We start from the raw sequence: 18350 nt of genomic DNA, 5'->3' as shown, positions 1-18350 counted from the left end.
TGTGTCCTGAGCTACATCCAAAGCAGTGTGGCCAGCAGGGTGAAGGAGGGGATTCTGCCCCTCTGCTCTGCTCTGGTGAGAGCCCACCTGCAGGGCTGCATCCACCTCTGGGGGACCCAGCCCAGGAAGTTGCACAGGGAACTGTCAGAGTGAGTCCAGAGGAGGCCATCAGGGTGATTAGAGGGGTGGAGAACCTCTCCTGTGAGGAAAGTTGAGACAAATGGTATTGGTCCCAGATGGAAAAGAAAAGGCTTGTGTGACCTAATTGTGGCCTTTCAGTAGGTGAAGAAAAATGGAGGACTTTTTCCAAAAGAATGTAGTAATGGGAATGGGGAATGGATTCAAACAGAAAGAAAATTGGTTTTGAGTGGATATTAGGAAAAAAATTCCTTACTCTGAGGGTCGTGAGTCAAGGGAACAGTTGCTCACAGAAGCTACGGTTGCCCCACACTTTGAAATGATCAAGGCCAGGCTGGATGTGTCCCTGAGCAACCTGTTTCAGTGAAAGGTATCCCTGCCCATGGCAGGGTTTAGAACTAGATGCTCTTTATGATGCCTTCCAATACAAATCATTCTGTGACTTTGATGTAGAATTGAACGTCAAGGCTTGAGATACAGATCTGTGGTCACAACTCCATGGAAACTCAAAATATGATTTATAACTCCCTGACTTCTGCAGATTTGGCACCAGAATTTCCACTCCCACAGGTGAAGCTTTGGTTTTAAATGCCCAAAACTGCAACTGTGATGCTAGTGTTATACTTGGTTCAAGTTTATTATAGATCAAGGCCTTGTGCCATCATTATGTAAACTTGGACCCTAATCTGGATTTCTCTGTACTGTACAGAGCAATTTTAAAATCTATTTTGACCTCTTAAATTTTTGTAACATATTTCATGCCCTCAATTTAAATGAAGTGATATAATTATTTTCGGCTTAAATGCAATGCAGCTTAAAAACATTTCAGTGGCAATCTTTGATGCCAAAATAGAAACAGAAAACCTAGCATGCTTCAAACAGATGGAGATATCCACCACGTTGTTTAAATATTTATACTAAAATACATATAAAATCTATGTGTATGTTAGAAAACAGTAGTTAGGGAATGCAGTTTCATTTAAGAGCTGCGTAAGGCAGAGATTCAGTTTTATGATAGCTCTCTGACTGAGTTGTTTTCATATCATTCTGCTTTTGTAGCTTACATACTTTTTAAAAAAAAACCTTATAAGATGAATCAACTTCTATAAATGATCTCATTAACTTCAGGCTGATTCTTTTCAGGTGCCACTTTCTTTCCATGTAAATGGCACTTTAAGAATTTCTGTAAAGGTCTGCAAGATCAAGAACTGATAAAACTATGTAAATCCTAGCCTACCCTGTGGCACAGACATGCATTTCTTTTTCTATACAGCATGAACAATTTAAAAAAAAAAAATCTTACATTGCGCTAAGAAATCCAGGTATACATAATCCATAGTTTGGATATTATAGCCAAAACCACTGCTTTACAGGTGTGCTTCCTCTTGCATTGATACTTTGCTCTATTGTCATCTTTCATTCTTCAAGATGCCTACTTAAAATTGTTTGCCACTTCCTCTTCTTTTCTCAGCCACACAAGAAAGCAGATAGAGATACACCAAAGTTCTGGACCACTAGTAGAGTTAAAGCAGATTTTGCACATGCCCACAAGCAGATTTTCCATTTAGTGTCAATATAACAGCTCTCAATTGCTGGAAAAAAACACAGCAAACTAAACATTGTGACTGTAGCATTTGCCCAAGGACTTGTGCTCACCTAAGTTGAAACAAGTTTGAGCTCACACTTCTAAAGACAAATTCCTCTGCTTCTGGAGATCTCAGAATGTTCAGGCTGCTTCACAGCAGCAGCTGTGTTACTACTGGGAACAGGGAGTTTTCAAGATTCATGGCATTAGACAGAATAACGGCCATGACAGCCTGTATCTCTAATCCAGTAATGAAGCAACTTGCTATTGCAATTTGCATTAAGTAGTTCCTGAATAAAAATGAAATTAAATTAGAGAATGCTCCTAAGTTACATCTGCTGTGAATTCTTTGTGAGTAGAGAGGTTGTATCCAACACAGTATGAAGGCTAGGCAGAGGTAATTAGGTCTTTTTTGATGCTCTTTAAGAAGAAAAAATGTTAATTCCAGATATGTTTTCCAGGCTAGAAGTTGTAACATGATTGTAGTTTAAATATTTCCCTAGGATTTAAGAATAATGTATTTTGACTCCTAGCTTGCAAGCATGTGGAAGTTCTTTGTCAATGTTGTTATGTTTATACCAAATGCTACCCCACACGTCTGTGTATTATGTGTAAATTATCTTATTATGGAAAAATCACACAATACTTTATTCCAACTGAACATATGTTTATGTAAGTATTATATGTATATATATATATATTCATATATCAGCTAGAGAACCATCATGATGTGACTGTTTCGAAGAGTGGCAAATCAAGACAGCTTTAGAGTTTGTTCATTAGTAGTAGATTTGTTAATGGTCAGATTTGAATATTCATCATCACCAATACACAGAACTTTTCATCTTTTGAGAGTCCCACTTTAAATTAGCTGTCAGTATACAATAGGAAGGAGCACATGCTATATAGTTACTATCAATGGGTGGAGCCCTTAGTGGATTTCAGTTGCAGAGATTCCCATTGACCAGGCTTGGAAGTTATTCAATAACAGAAGTCAGAACTGAAATGAGCTTGTCTTCCTTCACTTTCTCCAGTTCTCCAGTTCTAATCACTTTTGCTCTATGTGCTTGCAGTAGTGTTGTCCTATCACAAGAGGAAAGGGAGTTTTATCCCATAACTTTTATCATTCCAGTCATCCACAAGTATTTGGAAGGATGTCCCTTATGCTTCTCTTGTTCTCACTCTGGGTTTAGTTGACAGGATGCCTTTTATATGCAACCAGACCTAGCTTTGTTTGACTATTTGGTCATTGTATTACTCAAATATTTATGTGAAGTTCTGTCTGACTATGCTGTCACAGTGTTAAAAATACATACTTCTGTTAAAGATAGCATTTAATGATTTCATATAGTGTAGCTAATGTTGGTTATATCTTCATGAGTCTATTTATAGTTTATTGGTGTCACAGGCCTCTGCATAGGCTAAAAATATTATTTGTCTTGATTTGTTTATTGTCAGGGGTTTTTTTTCATTCTTCTGTGAAAAATATGAGGCACAAAACTTTCTGAACAAGAGAGCTCTTATGGAAAAAAACTATCTACTTTCTCACTTTCTGCAGAGATGACTCAGCCTCTTTTACACAGTGAGCTTGCAATGGCAGAACACCTTTGCTTTTCCTGTTGTTACTTTGAGTGTGACACCTGAATACAAAGATACAATCTCCCATTTACTAAGTGATTGTATCATTGTCTGTATAGAAGGAAGTATTAAGTTCCCACCAGGACCATCACGTTTGATATTAATGCCTCTAATGCTGAAGTGGTTTACTTATTTCTTTAATCAAACAGCCAAGAGAAAACATAATTATAATAGTACAAGCCTGAATGGCAAATTAATCAAACCTCTTTAAAGTTCTAATTTTGCAGCTGGAATTTTGCCTGCTGTAGCTTAAAAACGTTTTGCCAAGTACTTAAGGTGCTCAAAATATACAAACCAGGAAGGATGTGAATTTTTTTGGCAAATGTCCTCTAGATTTACTTCAGTTATATTTCTCTTAACTGTTGCTCCAGAGTAACAGTGCTTTGCTAGTTCTCAAAGTACATGTTTTCCTACCAGAGAAGAAGAAATGCAGTCAGTAATTTCTCAGTCCAAACATATTTTTTCCTGACCTGTTCTGAGCTGTTAAATTGAAGTGAATAATGAAGGCTATCCTAGGCAAGGACTCAGTAGAAACTACAAAGTAAATGAAAGTTTGGTTCAGTTTTATAAATGGTTACTCAGCAAGAACAAGGAAACCAATCCCTTCTGCAAATAGTACTCGTTTATTCAAGTGCAGCTTTCTCACTGCACCCCCACCCCTTGATGCTGACACACAGACTGCCCAAAGAACAAGCCTTTGTGGACTTTACCCAGTTTACCTGAATAGAAATTTTAGCTTGGGAGAAAATGAATTTCCCTGAGCAGGCTCTTTTTAAAACCAGTTCCAAGTGACATTTTTAACAAAGCAAACCAAAGGAATGTCAACAAAGTAGTCAGTCTGGGACCAATCCACCATCAAGCTCTTCTCCAACTCACCTTATGTGTTAAGGTGGGAAAGTGAATGTGTCTGCCCCAGAAAAAAGAATTAGCCTTCATTGACACAGCTGTAGGCACAGTTTTAAATTCTAAATAGCTAAAAACTGGATTGGAAATCTACTTATTGGTGCCTGCAGAGTGAGACTGCAGGTGACTATTCACTCATCCTCTACTCTCATCTCCCTCTGCTCATCATTACTTTCAATATTTAGACTAAAATAGAGAACCTGTTGTCTACAAAACCTTCCAGGTGCCTTGCTACAATAAACCCATTTTTCATTTTCCTGTTTTGTCTGTCTGTATGTAAGGCCATCCAGAAGAAAATAATAGCAAATCCAAACTAAATCAACATTAATCTGAATGATATAAATGCTATTCCTGTTTTCACTTATGGTAAGAAAATCATATCAATGGATAATTTGAAATCTGGGTATTAGTCAGGCATTACAGAGTTACCACAGGGTTTTTTCTTCTGCTTTTAGCTCTCTCTGTATAGGAAAGATTATGGAAATGTCATGGAAAGAATACATTAGTAATTTTATTTGTGTAGAACATATATCTTTGAGCAGGGATCAGCAACTTGCAAGGTTAACACCAAAGTACTGAAAAATCAGAACAATTAGTAGGATAATGCTTTAAAAATGAAAATTTGGATCAAAAATATCCTTAACATTAATCTGTAAAACAAGATTTGGACAGTATGATTTCTATTAGTCTCCAGCAGAAAGTTCCTTGAAATGAGTATTTCAGATAAATGAGCTTCATACAAATGAGATTGGGTTGAAGTCAACAGGTACTTTATTGCATTACAAATCTCATATCTCATGCTGGGCTGGCAAAGAAAGACGGGACAAAGACAACACACATTGACTTTTTTTCCAAAAAACAGAACATTTCCCCACTTATTTAAGGGAGAAGTCAGTCAACAAGGAGAAACATCCATAAAATTCTCAAAAAACAGATGCTCCATAGTTACACACCATAGAGCTCAAGTGTGGAGGCAGTCATGGAGTGGGTAGAATGAAAGCATGGTGTATTATATCAGGGCCCAGAAACAGTAGTCCTGCCTGCTTGGAATATACCAGGAATGTAAAGAAATCCAGGTTCACCTCTGCAGCCATGTGAACTGTGGGGAGTTCCTTCTACAGTGCTCAGGGGACCAATCCCTGTTTAACTGGGGATAAGAAACAGAATTATAAACTGTGAGATTTAGGGAAATATCGGAATTTATTTTTAGATGGCTTGTGCCATATCCCATTGTAATAGGTAAAATACAAGATTCAGATGTGAGAAGAGTTCTGTAAAGAACTCTAAGTGCCTTATCCTTTCCTTGTGTTGTCATCCCCTTTCAGAACACCCCAAAGGGAAATGGTGATACAGACCCAGTACACTTTCTCTGCTAATCTGATTAATTGCGTACTCACTCTTTCAGTGAGACTGCTATGCTCCACAGGATTGCTGCAGTTCTACAACAAAGCAAGCAAGTCACTTTAAACTCTCTTCTTTAACATCCTCTTTTTTTCCTACTCAACTATAATGTATAGTGTATGGCAAAAATAATTTTGCCCAGAGTGAAAACTGATGGAACAGGACAATAATTCTTTTTGTACAGTGTTTCCGGATCTGGCACAATACCCGGCTTTGCTTTCTGCACTGCATTTGCCTCTGCAAAGGCACTGCTGAGGTGAAACAAAAGTGGATCTTAGTATCACCATTTGCAATGTCATTGAAATAAACACAATGCTTTCTTTCACAAAAAATGCGATTAATTCTTTCTGTCAAACAGCACAATGTAATATTCATGTGATGAAAACTATGTTAGTCTACTCATCAGAAACATAACTACAGTAGGGAAAGAGACTTTTTGTTATTTACATAACACTGAAGACATTTTGTGTCTTTCATTTATCTATTATACTCTACTAATGATTAAATGACTAAATTGAATACCTCATTCTCTAATTGCAATTTTAAAAAGGAAGTCATCACTCAGAGATACTACCAGAATTAACCTTCTTATGTGGTTAATTTAAACATATGCAGTATAAATAATCTTATTTGAAGCAGATGGACAGCTCAGAAACAATTCATTAATTTGTTTACCAAAAAAGATTTTGAGTATGTAGAAATGTATTTATCTCAGGTTCTGCTGCAGCTAAATTAGGAACTTGTACGTCGTGCACATTTTAAAATTGCATTTATTTTCTATTTCTTCAATCAATAACAAAGGGTAATAAATACATTGATCTCATGCACAACAACAAACAAGATTTGTTTAACATAAAAGTGAAATTTATTTTAAAATAAAAATTAATATATTTGGGATAAAGCATTAATGAAATAAGAGAAGAATATGTAGTTTGTGTTTTTTTTTTCCTAGAAATATCATGTTGCAGATCAAAGTTTAAGCCCTGCACAGTTCACATCGTTCTTAGTCTAGCTCACCGCACAGCAAAGGTCCTGAACCTCACAGTTTGGATTTGTATTGGAAGAAAAAGTTCCACTGGCTCAGGTGATGATAAAACCAAGTGACTACTATTATTCTTCTATAGCAAATAAGTTTATGAAAGAAATCTCTTAGGCCCAAGTAATATCACAGGAAAGCCCATGGCAAGTGCTAATCTAAATCATTCACTTGATCAGTTACCAAATGTGTTTGGATCTAAGGGAGCAAGGCTAGAAGGATATGAAGTTTGTGCTCATGAAATCGAAAACCCCTAATCCTCCAACTGAGGAGTTTAACAAGTAAATACAGTAATTTAGGGGTTTAGATTTCATGGACACTAACTGCCTGTCCCTGTCTGACCTGATGAGTGAGATTCTTTGCTGTGGAAGAGCAGAGCTGGAGCAGAAGCAGAGGGATTCCCTGATGCATGTTGCTGCTCAGACACTCCCTCCAGCAGCAAAAGAGAGGGGCAAGGCAAGCTGTTGAAATGAAATGAAAGAGAAGTGAGGAGGGATGACAGTGAACTCACTTCTGTTAGCTCAGCACTGACATGCTGACTTCAAGTGCACAGAACTGTTGTGCAGTATGTCAACATGGATTTAAAGGTTTGAGTCTTTGTCTTCAGGTCAGCTAAGCTTTTGACATTCCTACCCTAGTCAAAATACAGTTTTCCAAGTAACACATATTGCTGTTTTTCCTTTTTCTTTCCCCCCTAGTGACCTGGTTTTTTTTCCCCTTGCTTTTCAGTTTTGACATATTTTTAATATGTTTCTTTTAACTTCCAATGCACTACTAGATCATTTATTACTTCATATAAAACACAATATACATAACAAATTTGACCTAGTTGGCAATGTATCTCCTTTAACCACTGTTGCATCTTTCAAATTCAAAGAAACAATGAGGGTAGCTTTAATCCCCTAGAAATCAATTAATCATCTGGCATAATGCTTCTGAGACTAATAGAGTATCCTAAAACAAGAAAGCTACTCAAAATTTTATTATTTTCCTACCAGCAAGTGTCTTCAATTCTGTCACTGCTTCTCTATGTCTATGTGGTGTATGGTGAATTTGTATTCAGGTCATGTTTGAAGTTGGAATATGGACTGGCATCAAGCAAGTATAAAAAAATTACAGTTTCAGCTGACCAGAATTTCTCCAAGTGAAAGCAAAGATCAGTGTTGATACACAGCAATCTAGTATTTCCCCATTTTACAGATGAAATCTTTATAAAGCATAATGCCCACTGGCATCCAGATGAACAAGTTTTCTCTCAGTGAAGATTTTTAAGCTTTCATTCAAGAACAAAGCCAAACATTTTTTATTTCTGGACTCTGATTCTGGAGTTTTTGATTGTCAACTTTGTAAGAATATTTGAAATTAGCAAATTGTATTGTATACCTATAATAATCTTACAGACAGTAAGGAAAATAAAGGTATTTATGATCCACCAAAGGTAGAGCACACGTCATCAATTAATGAAGACAGAAAGATCTCTAATCTTTCTCTTTAGTGTTTCCGTATCACCTGCAATCTTGCATGAAAAGTTCCATACATGATATATAACACTAACAGAAATATGTCATTAACGTAAAAGATGAAAATTTCTCTGATAATCTCAATTTTAGAATTTTAATATTAGGTTTTTTAAAGAAAACAGTGAAATCAATGTTGGCATTGTAACATACTTTTCACTAAAGAATTTAATCGTATTTGAATAAACACTCTGATGCTAAAATCTAATCTAATACCTATAACCTGCAAAGATGGCATTTTTGTCAGCAAAAATATTAAAATAACTTTACAGGCCTGTGTCTTACATGCACATTTCAGGTTGTAGAATATGGGTTATATGATGAGGGAACAATTTTTGGGACATATTTGTCATTCTTAGTTACCTAGAGCCTTCAATTTTAATCTGGAAAATACTCTTATATAACTTTATAGGATCTCTGTGTATGCCATAACATTTTTGATCACATGGAAAATATGGTGCAAATCTGCAACCTCTAAAGCTGTGCAACAGCAAAGAAGGCAGACTGTGCTGCACTGAATAGTGAAACAAGATGTACTAGATGGTCAGAGTGATGTACTTCACACCCAGCTCTATTTTCTGTAATACCTTTAGATTGACATGATCTGTAATTTAGAATAAGGACATTGCTTTGTTTTTGGAATGGGCGTATTAGGGATCAAAGAAAAATGAGATCTCTCAAAAGAAAATACTATTTTTAAGCTAAGCCAGTGAATTTATTTTCTCTATGGAGATGCAGCAAATGTGCCTCTTCTTACAGAAGCTGTCTGATGAAGCTCTGTGTCTTCTTAAGAACTAATATATCCGAGACTACGAAATTGCTTTTCTTAGTTTACTTTTTTTGTGTGGATTTTTTTGGTTGGTTGGTTTGTTTTTTGTTGTTTTGTCTAGTTTTTGTTTTGTTTTTTGTTTTTTAATTGTCTGTTTGTTCTTTAAGGATCTATGCTGGAACTTTGAGAAAGGAGAAATGACAGCAGGCAGGGAAGATGCTTGTACTTCTAAACAACTAGAAAACCATTTCACGTGTCCAGGGGATGCTACAGCACCCTCTGTTAGACTGCAAAATCATTTGGAGTGTATGCACAATCCCCTGAGCAAAAGCCTGACAGGGAGGGCTCTCCAATTCTCTGTTGTAAGCTTTCAAAACTAAGCTTTCAGGAAGGCTATAACAGAATGCTTAAAGGAAGTCCTTTGGTTGAAAAGCAGCTCTAAAATATACAATTCTGTGACTTGAAACACAACTAAAGGTAATAGGCAGCTTTAAGAATATTCATTTTCTCTAATAGGCATTACAAAGGGTTGCACATGATCAATATGTCCTAAAAAGATATTATTGCTGGTTCTGTGGTCAAAACCGAAGTTTGCATTTCATCTTGGAATTCCGTCACAGAATATTTACTCTAAAATTAAATTTCTTACTGTCTATATATAAAACACTTACTATATTGAGATTAATTCTAATTTCTCAGTGACTATCAAAGTATTTTAATGTGTAATCTTAAAAATATAACCTGTTGTTGGAATGCTCTTTTGTGAATAATAATAATTGACTGCCAAAGACATGTCAAATTGTTGCAGAAAGCAGTGCAATTAAGCAAATTTTAAAAATCAAGGAAAATAAGGAGAACAAATATTTTATTGGGGTAAACTAATTTCATAAAAAAAAAGAAAAAAATTATGCTAAGAAAGGATTCTGAAAATGATTGGGGATTTTCCACCATTTTTGTCAAACTCTTCTGAATAGCTATGATAACTCTGAATAAAGACATAAGTTAATACATACTTATATGCTAACATGCAGTGAAAGGTTAGTAACTGTTCTAAACACCTTTGCTAATTAAGATGGTATAATAAACAGTTCAGAATGAAATTTTAAAATTTTAAACAATTTCTGAAAGAGTGTTTACGTTTTTTAGTTGACTTTCCTGCCAAATCTCTTCAAAAAGAACATGTGACAAGTTTGGCTGACTTGAATGTTTATTTTTCAGTGATGGTTTTTTTGACTAAAATAAAATTTTTCTCTCCTGTCTGCAAAATTTTAATTAACTTTTTATGTCCTAGTTACAAGTGGCATCTTGCTTTTTGTAAGAGGATCCTTTTGTGTGATTTCTCCCCCTTTTTTAAATGAAAGGAGTAGGGCATACAGATCTGTTGTTTTTAAAAACTGAACGCTCAAAAATAATTACAAACCTCATTCTTATGGAATGCTTTACATAGCAAAACACAGGAGGTTTTTTTCTTAGCTATTCCTTATTGTGTTTTGCTTTTATAATTTCTTATAACAGGACTACCTAGATAATACTTGTAAAGTATCCACCCACAGATGAAAAAATTCCATGATATCAGAATCTGAAAATAACTTCCTTATTATCTAGTGAAAATAAACACAGGGACAATGTTCTTTTATTTTGTTGTTGGATTTTACACTCAATTTTTTTCATTAAATAATAAAATCAATTAGAAAACCATACAGCTTGTTATATATGTCATTAATAAGTACAAAACAGTTAAAACAACAATAATAATATTAAATTATATTTCATCACTGTTGGAACTTGTTCCTCATTCTTCGTTTGAAATTCAATTACAGGAAATTTAATCTGAAGGGAAGATGTAGGATAGATTGAGCAGTATCTGACAGGCTTTTATCAAAGTATCATCTTCACCCATCTTTTGTACTTATTTTGGCACAGTTCAGGTGGATTACTCACCTCCTCCTGAATTCCCTATGTAAAGTATCAAGTTAATTCTTGGCTAACTTTTCTGCTTGACAAATTTAGAATGTTTTCCACGCTTTTGACTTTATTGCCTTTTTCCAATCCCTTTGTATCAGAATAAACGGGACTTTACACAGCTATGAGACAATATGGTGCTCAGTTTCTTTACTCCATAGTTAATTCATGAATTTCATATTTAAGAGGTGAATTTAATTAAAGAGAGACTCTGATAAAGAAGGATTTTTTAATTTTTTTTATTTTTTAAAATTTTTTTTTAGTATTTTTTTTCTTTTTTGTTACTCTCATTTGCCTGATGGCTTCCTTCCTCCTCTTGACACTAGTTGTGTGTCTGGTGTTTCAGACTGGTATGTCTAATAACATAATAAGGTCTGTCTTTTCCAGTCACATAAGCTGAGCTAATAAAAGGCATAACTTTTCCCCACAAATTTTATTGTGTTCAACTATAGTGAGGAAAATACACATCTACTGAAGAAACACTCGTATTTAATTTTTTATTTTAAAACATATGTATATGTATTTATGACACTCTTCTGATTACAATACTTAAAATGAACTATTCTATGCAACAACAGTTGCATAATTGAAATGATCAGGCTCCTAAACAACTACAGTCTGAGGTCTGTAATATTATGGAAATCCATGCAATTAATGTTTTTAAAGGTGCACTGAATTTAAAATTATATTAATTAATGGCACAGTTTCATTCCAACTGTCTTTCATGTTTTGCAAGTGTGATTAATATTACTGCCCACTAGAAAAACTTCTTATAACCATTCATTGAAACAAATGTGAAATGCAAAGATTCAGCTATACAGGAAGACAGGATGAAGAATTTCACCAAAATGGTAAATACTCTCAAATCAGGTATTTTGAATATTGGAGTTTCTATATTGCACATAAATCAGTTTGGGCAGTGGTATGCGTTATTTTTTCTCTGCATAACTGGTTTTTCACTTATAATGACTCCTACTTCTTGTAACAAACCACACTGATAAATTGTGTCCAGGGTGGAAATTCATAAAGCTGTCTACTGCAGCATTAACTACAGGGAGAAACCTGAGGGGTGCCCAGGCAATGGCCTGAAGTGTCATGGGAGGCTTTATTTGTTTTCAGAAGTATAAAACGTTCTTCATTCTTCTGACACAGACTCATTATTTCAGAAATAATAAATTTGGGTAAAGCAAATAAGGTCTGAGAAAAATTCAGAATTTCTGGAACTTAATGAATCTTTCTTGCTTCAAAGTTTTTAAAAGAAAAAAAATTAAACAACAGAAGACATTTTAATTTTCTTTTTCATAGGTTTATGTCCTAAATCTTCTCACTTTTATCCTACAAGTGTCTACTTGGTGATATGAAGGAAACATAGTTTTTTATGAATTTGCCCCAAACATTTCCACTTAAGTGTTATTTTTTACTTTACAGCATTTCCACTGTTATTTATGTTAGAAGAGTTTTCTGGAGTATACTGTCATCCTTCTCATACAACAACTTCTACTGTTCTATCAAGATTACCATCCTCTTAGCCTTAACTGCAGGTATTGTGAGATAAGACAGCCACTTGCCAACCATTGTCAGACTAAGTCTCTCTTTTCCCAGAAACTTCAAAGCAGATATTTGCTACTGGCAGCTTTCTGAGCTTGTCTCATAACAAATATTCAGGGCCTTACATCAAATACAGCTGAGTAGCACAATAGGTAATTCTGTCGCTGTGTTTACTGATAACCCAGCATCCATGGTTTCTGGATGAGTATCAAAACTCCGAAATTGTGCATTGTTTTGTCCTTGCTTTGGCTTGACAGCTGGGATAGTGTCTGAACCAGGTTGATACAGCCCCATTTTCAGGTTTTAAAATACATTTGCTACATTATCTGAAAGAAAGCTACTTCTTCGCCTTATGTATATGGAGTGGTTCAGATAGGAGGACTCGGGGAATGTGGGAGACTCAGGGGAGTCGTGACTCCTTGAAGAGTCACTTCTTCACACATTGATATGGACCGTAAGCCTGCAGAAGGCTGAATATCATCAAAATAGGTAGTGACAAAACTGTTTGATGCTACTGCCAGAGCCTTTTGCCAGTGCTGGCATTTTCAGTACTCTCCGTGCTCTGACCTGTTTAGAACAAGGTTTGAAAACGGCTACAATATTTCCTTTTTCTGAACAATTTTGAAACACCTCAGTTTAGAGGGTGTGATAGCTTCAAACAGCTCCTTGTGTTTTTTATAGTGGCTGGCTCCATGTAGCACAACAACTGAGGGTACCAAGGGCTCTGTTCAGCCAAATAAAAAGAGCACAACTGACACCACTGAGACAATTTTTGAATTTTTTAAAGCCATGTAAGGCCTATAGCTCCTGTATGTTGCATAACCCCCAAGAACATGCCCAGCTTACAACTCTTTAGAGGGGCATAGTTTTGTGTGAATTAGACATTTGCTGATGGTTTGATTTCAGCGAGCCATCATATATCACACAGCCAAACTTAAACTCACTGTCAGCCACACATCAGTGTCTCCACTGTGTTGTCCAGTTACCTGTCTCATTGAAAAGTTGCAGAAAAAACTGTGCTCCACCATACTGTCTCCACAGACATTTTTTAAATTACTCATTCTTCGAAACATATGGTTTAATAACAGTGATTGTGCCTAAATCTTTTAAGCTTAGATCTCGGTGAAGACTTTCCTTCACTATATACAATTTTGTTTAGATAATCCTTTCAGCCAGTTCTGCTTCCTCATTTTACTATTTTATAAAACCCCCAATATTATTCCTGTATGTCATGGTACAAGAAGACTTTAATTCACCATAAATTGCAGGACCGAATGGCTCATTTTCCACCAGTAAAGTTTCAAGTTTTATTGCAATAATTCTTTAAAATTCTTGAGAAATCCTAATGGTTCCTACTTTGAAATCTCTTCATATACAAGAAATGTATCTTCATTTATTGGAATTATCTGCTTTGGAGTTTATTTTCTTCCATTTTTAATATATTTATTTAATACATTTGATTTTTCTATATCCTTCATGTGATTTTACAATCTCAGTTATATGGATTAATATTTTTACAACTTCAACTTACAACTGGGACATTAGAAAGTATACTGAAAGGTAGTTGGGCTACTTAGGGCTTATTACCTATTTCCTGTACTGCCTGAGTCACATGCAAGGGAAGAAAGTTTCTAGTCGCATTTCTAGTCACAACCCCAAAAATCATACAGGACATACATACCTGTCTTATCAGTTTTTCTCTCCTGTCTGAGCAACATTTTCTTCCAAACTCCCTGTAACAGAGTGATGCCCTGACTAAAAAAAACCATGAAAACACGGCTCTCTCATGCTGGAAAACAACAGTCTCCTGCAGAGCATTTTGTTACTTCTTACAGCTATGGAAGAGAAAGAAGATATTGTAATCCAAATCCTAGGAGCACAGAAGGATAACCTGAGGACTAGAATAAATTGAATTTTTGGTCTGATTATGCTGGAAGAAGAGTTGCTGCCTGAAGAATTACCCAGTAGGAACACCTGGAGAAACATGGTTGAATGACTTCTGACAGAAGCAAAGATTAGTGCTTTTTCAGGGAAAGGAAAGCTGGTAGAATGAAGGTCAAGGACAAAAACACTGACCTGGAAATATTTGTCTAACGTACTCACATTGGAATGTTGTTACCCAAAACTTCATGTGAAAAGACATCAATGTACAGCAATGTTCATAAATACACTGGGTGCTGTGAAAAAAATGAGGACAGTCTGCACTCTGGGTCAACATCAAAGTCTGTGTCTGAGTACAATGAAGTGGACAGTGAACCCTATTCCAATGACAGTGCTTTAACTTTTTTGCACCTCCGTCTTTGGCTTCTTGACAGTGTTTGTCAAAGCAACCTATCACAACTTGTCCTTAGCAGCTCAGAGGAAACCTGGCAAAAATAGTCCATAACTGCTTCTGGAGAAAGTGAGCAATAAGTGGCCCTTAAAAGTATATGTGCCCAGTCTGTATTTGGATGGACACATACACCCTATGGTACTACAACCAAAAAAAGCCATGAAAAGGGAAAGGTGTTGCTGCAGTGTGAGGGAGTGACATGCCGAAATGACAGATCCCACATCTCTCACACATTACAGATAGCAATGATATTGTCAAAACTAATCTCTCAGGTGTAGAAATTCCATTTCAACATGCAGTGATATGTCTAAGCCACAATCCATACCATGGACCTAAAACTGTGTAGAGCATACTGTCTACCTACCTGGATAACATCCTGTAGGCCAGCAAACATCTGACTGACAGCCATGACAGCAGTGGGATGTTCATTCCCAGGCTTGTCTTGTGCTTTCTCATAGGAAACCCTTACAGTTTGCACAGCAAGAACAGAAGTAATGGAATAAGATGAAATAGAGTAAATTTTCCCAGAAGATATGGCAGCAGGACTAAGAATAAGTTCCCAGAGTAACAATTATATACATATATATACACACACACACACACATATATATATATATATATATATAATTCTATAATGACATATCAAGGCATGGAAGCTGGCAATTGCAGAACAGTTTAAAGAGATTTCCATTATGTAATTGCAGCGACCAACAAAATTAACATGTTTGGAAATGTACAAAATTTAGCAATGATCAGTTGTAGGGGGTTGGCACTGGCTAGATGCCAGGCACTCACCAGAGCTCCTCTATCACGCCCCTTCTTAACTAGACAAGGAGGAGAAAAAATAGCAAAAGATTCATGGACTGAGATAAGGACTGGGAGAGATCACTCACCAGATACCATCACGGGCATAACAGACTCAACCTGAGGATATTAACTGAATTTATTCCTAACAAGATCAGAGCAGGATAATGAGAAGTAAAATAAATCTTACAAACACCTTCCCCCAATCCCACCTTCTTCCCAAGCCCTATCTCCTCTGTTGCACAAGGAGATGGGAAATGGGGGTTATAATCAGTTCATCAAATGCTGTTCCTGACAGTTCTCAGGGAGAGGAGTCCTTTCCCTGCTCCAACATGGTGTCCCTTCCATGGGAGAATCTGCAATGAACTTCTCCACTGTGAGTCCATCCCATGGGCAACAGTTCTCCATGAGTTGTTGTAATGTGGGTCACTCTTCCTATGGGGTCAGTACTTCAAGAACAATCTGCTTTCAGAGCGGATGCCACACAGGGTCACAAATCCTACTAGGAAATCTGCTCCAGTGTGGGCTCCTCTCTCCTTGGGTCTGCTGGTCCCTGCCAGGACTCTGCTCCAACACAGGCCTTCCATGGGGTCACAGAGTCCCACCATGGCCTGCTCCAGAGTCTGCAGGGAAATCTCAGCTCCAGCATCGGGAGCACCTCCTCCTCCTCCTTCTGCACTGACCTTTGTGTCTGCAGAGCAGGTTCTCTGATACATTCTCACTCCACTGTTCTCTGGCTGAAATTAGCTTTGCAATATATTTTCTTTTTTCCTTTTCTATATTTTATCCCAAAGGCAATACTATAATTTGTGGTTAACTCAGCCTTGGCCAGTGGTGGGTCCATCCTGGAAACAGCTGGCAATAGCTCTTCCAGGCATGGGGAAGCTTCTGGCAGCTTCTCACAGAAGCGACCTGGGTAGTCCCTCTTCTATTAAACCATGGCCACACATCCAGTCCACCAATTCTGTCCACTGAGTTACTTTAAAACATGAAGAAAAATGAAGTATAAACAGCATAGTTTATTTCTTATCCTAATTTCCAGCAAGACTCAACAACTTCAAAAGGTCTGATAAGCATCTTTTTCTTCAAAGCAAAGGTCAGGAAAAAAATTGTTTAGAATTTCAGTTAGTTTCCTCAGTTTTGTACATTTATGAAATACTCCCTATAAAAACACATTTCACACAATTTGCACTATATATTCTTCTTTCACAATTTTTCAAAAAATAAATGAATAAATAAAGAAATCACCTAGGTTACACTTAATCTTTCAAATACATTCCCATTTGGAATTCCAAAAAGGGATTTTCTCCTGTTTCTATAGGAGTATACTCCTATTATATGTACCATTGGAAACCTAGGAGGTACTCCAGAATAGTTAAGGTGGAGTGGGGGGAAATACTTCAAGCTGAAATATTTCTTACTAATTCTTTTATTGCACTGTGGAAGGAATATTATTCTTCTAGAGACCATTACACCACATTCTTAATGTCTCTGGGCCTTGCCTTGCCCAGGACCTGCTGTCCTTGTGGCAACCTTTCTCCATCTCTGACTTTACATGGGTCTAGAAATACCACTGGAACAGGAGCAAGGAGTCCTTGGGAGTGAGAATATTGCGGGTCTGGACTGGGTTTAGAGACACACAGCTGTTTCCTGTGGTTCAATGAAAATACTTGAAAGACCAAAACACCTTTAAAAAACTTAGACTCTGCCATCCACCGCAACACTACTGGATTTTGCTGGACAGTAATTAATGAGATAATATAAAACCTTTATTTTATGATAATATAAATTGTGTGGTGGAGTCAAAAACAACCATCTTGGAAGAACCAGTTGGTCTTTATGTTGATGACTAAATCACTACTTCTCTATAACACACCCAGAGATGTTAAAATTTAGCGGAATAGAGAAAATATACTCTCTACTGAATTAGAAGTGTAAATGCTTTTGTCTTCCCAAAAGAAGAGCAGCAGTGCAAAGTTTTGCTGGTTTGCAACATTAATCAGTATCCATGCATCACTGAGCTCTGAGAAATGCTCTGCTGCCAGATATTCTTGATGCAAAGCAATGTGCTTTGCAGGGAGCTTCAGTGTGGCTCAACTCATAGGGAACCTAATGACATGCAAGTCCATTGTTTGGTCACTAATATTCTCATAGCTCAATTTCCACAATCCCTCTTTACCCATCCTGCAATTTAATAAAAAAAACCCCAAAAAACAATCAAGAAACTTCCCATAGCTCATCATTTTTTTTTTCTTGCTGTCATTCTACTGTCAAGCCCACAGATCCATCAAGTGCTTATCATAGCCTTTACAGAGATGCTCCACAGAGAACACAATAGAAGAGTTATGGAAATAGGTTAGATCTGAGATTTTTAATTATCTTCTCTTCTATGCTTTCAATCCCTGCTTTAAGTAAATTCTTGCACTGTTCCCACTGTCTCCCTCTGGAAGCTTTCCAGTATTTAACTTGACAATATATCCTTTCTCGTGAGAGTTTGAGGTCTTTTAACTTCTTTTGTAGTCTAGGCATTATGATGAAATTTAGCTTTCATTATTTTCTTTTTTTTTTCCTTCAGAAGCTCATCATGATCCTGCTGGACTTGAAGATGAATGAAGAGTGAAGGGAGAGAAAAAAGTTTAAAAAGGGCCAGGTTTATTCTACAGTCTGTCTGAAAGCACCAAGCCTGTGAAAAAAGTAATAAAAAAATCTAGAAGTAC

Source organism: Cinclus cinclus, chromosome 1 (genome assembly GCF_963662255.1).
Source record: "Cinclus cinclus chromosome 1, bCinCin1.1, whole genome shotgun sequence".
NCBI lineage: Eukaryota > Metazoa > Chordata > Aves > Passeriformes > Cinclidae > Cinclus > Cinclus cinclus.
This window is presented reverse-complemented; position numbering follows the sequence as displayed.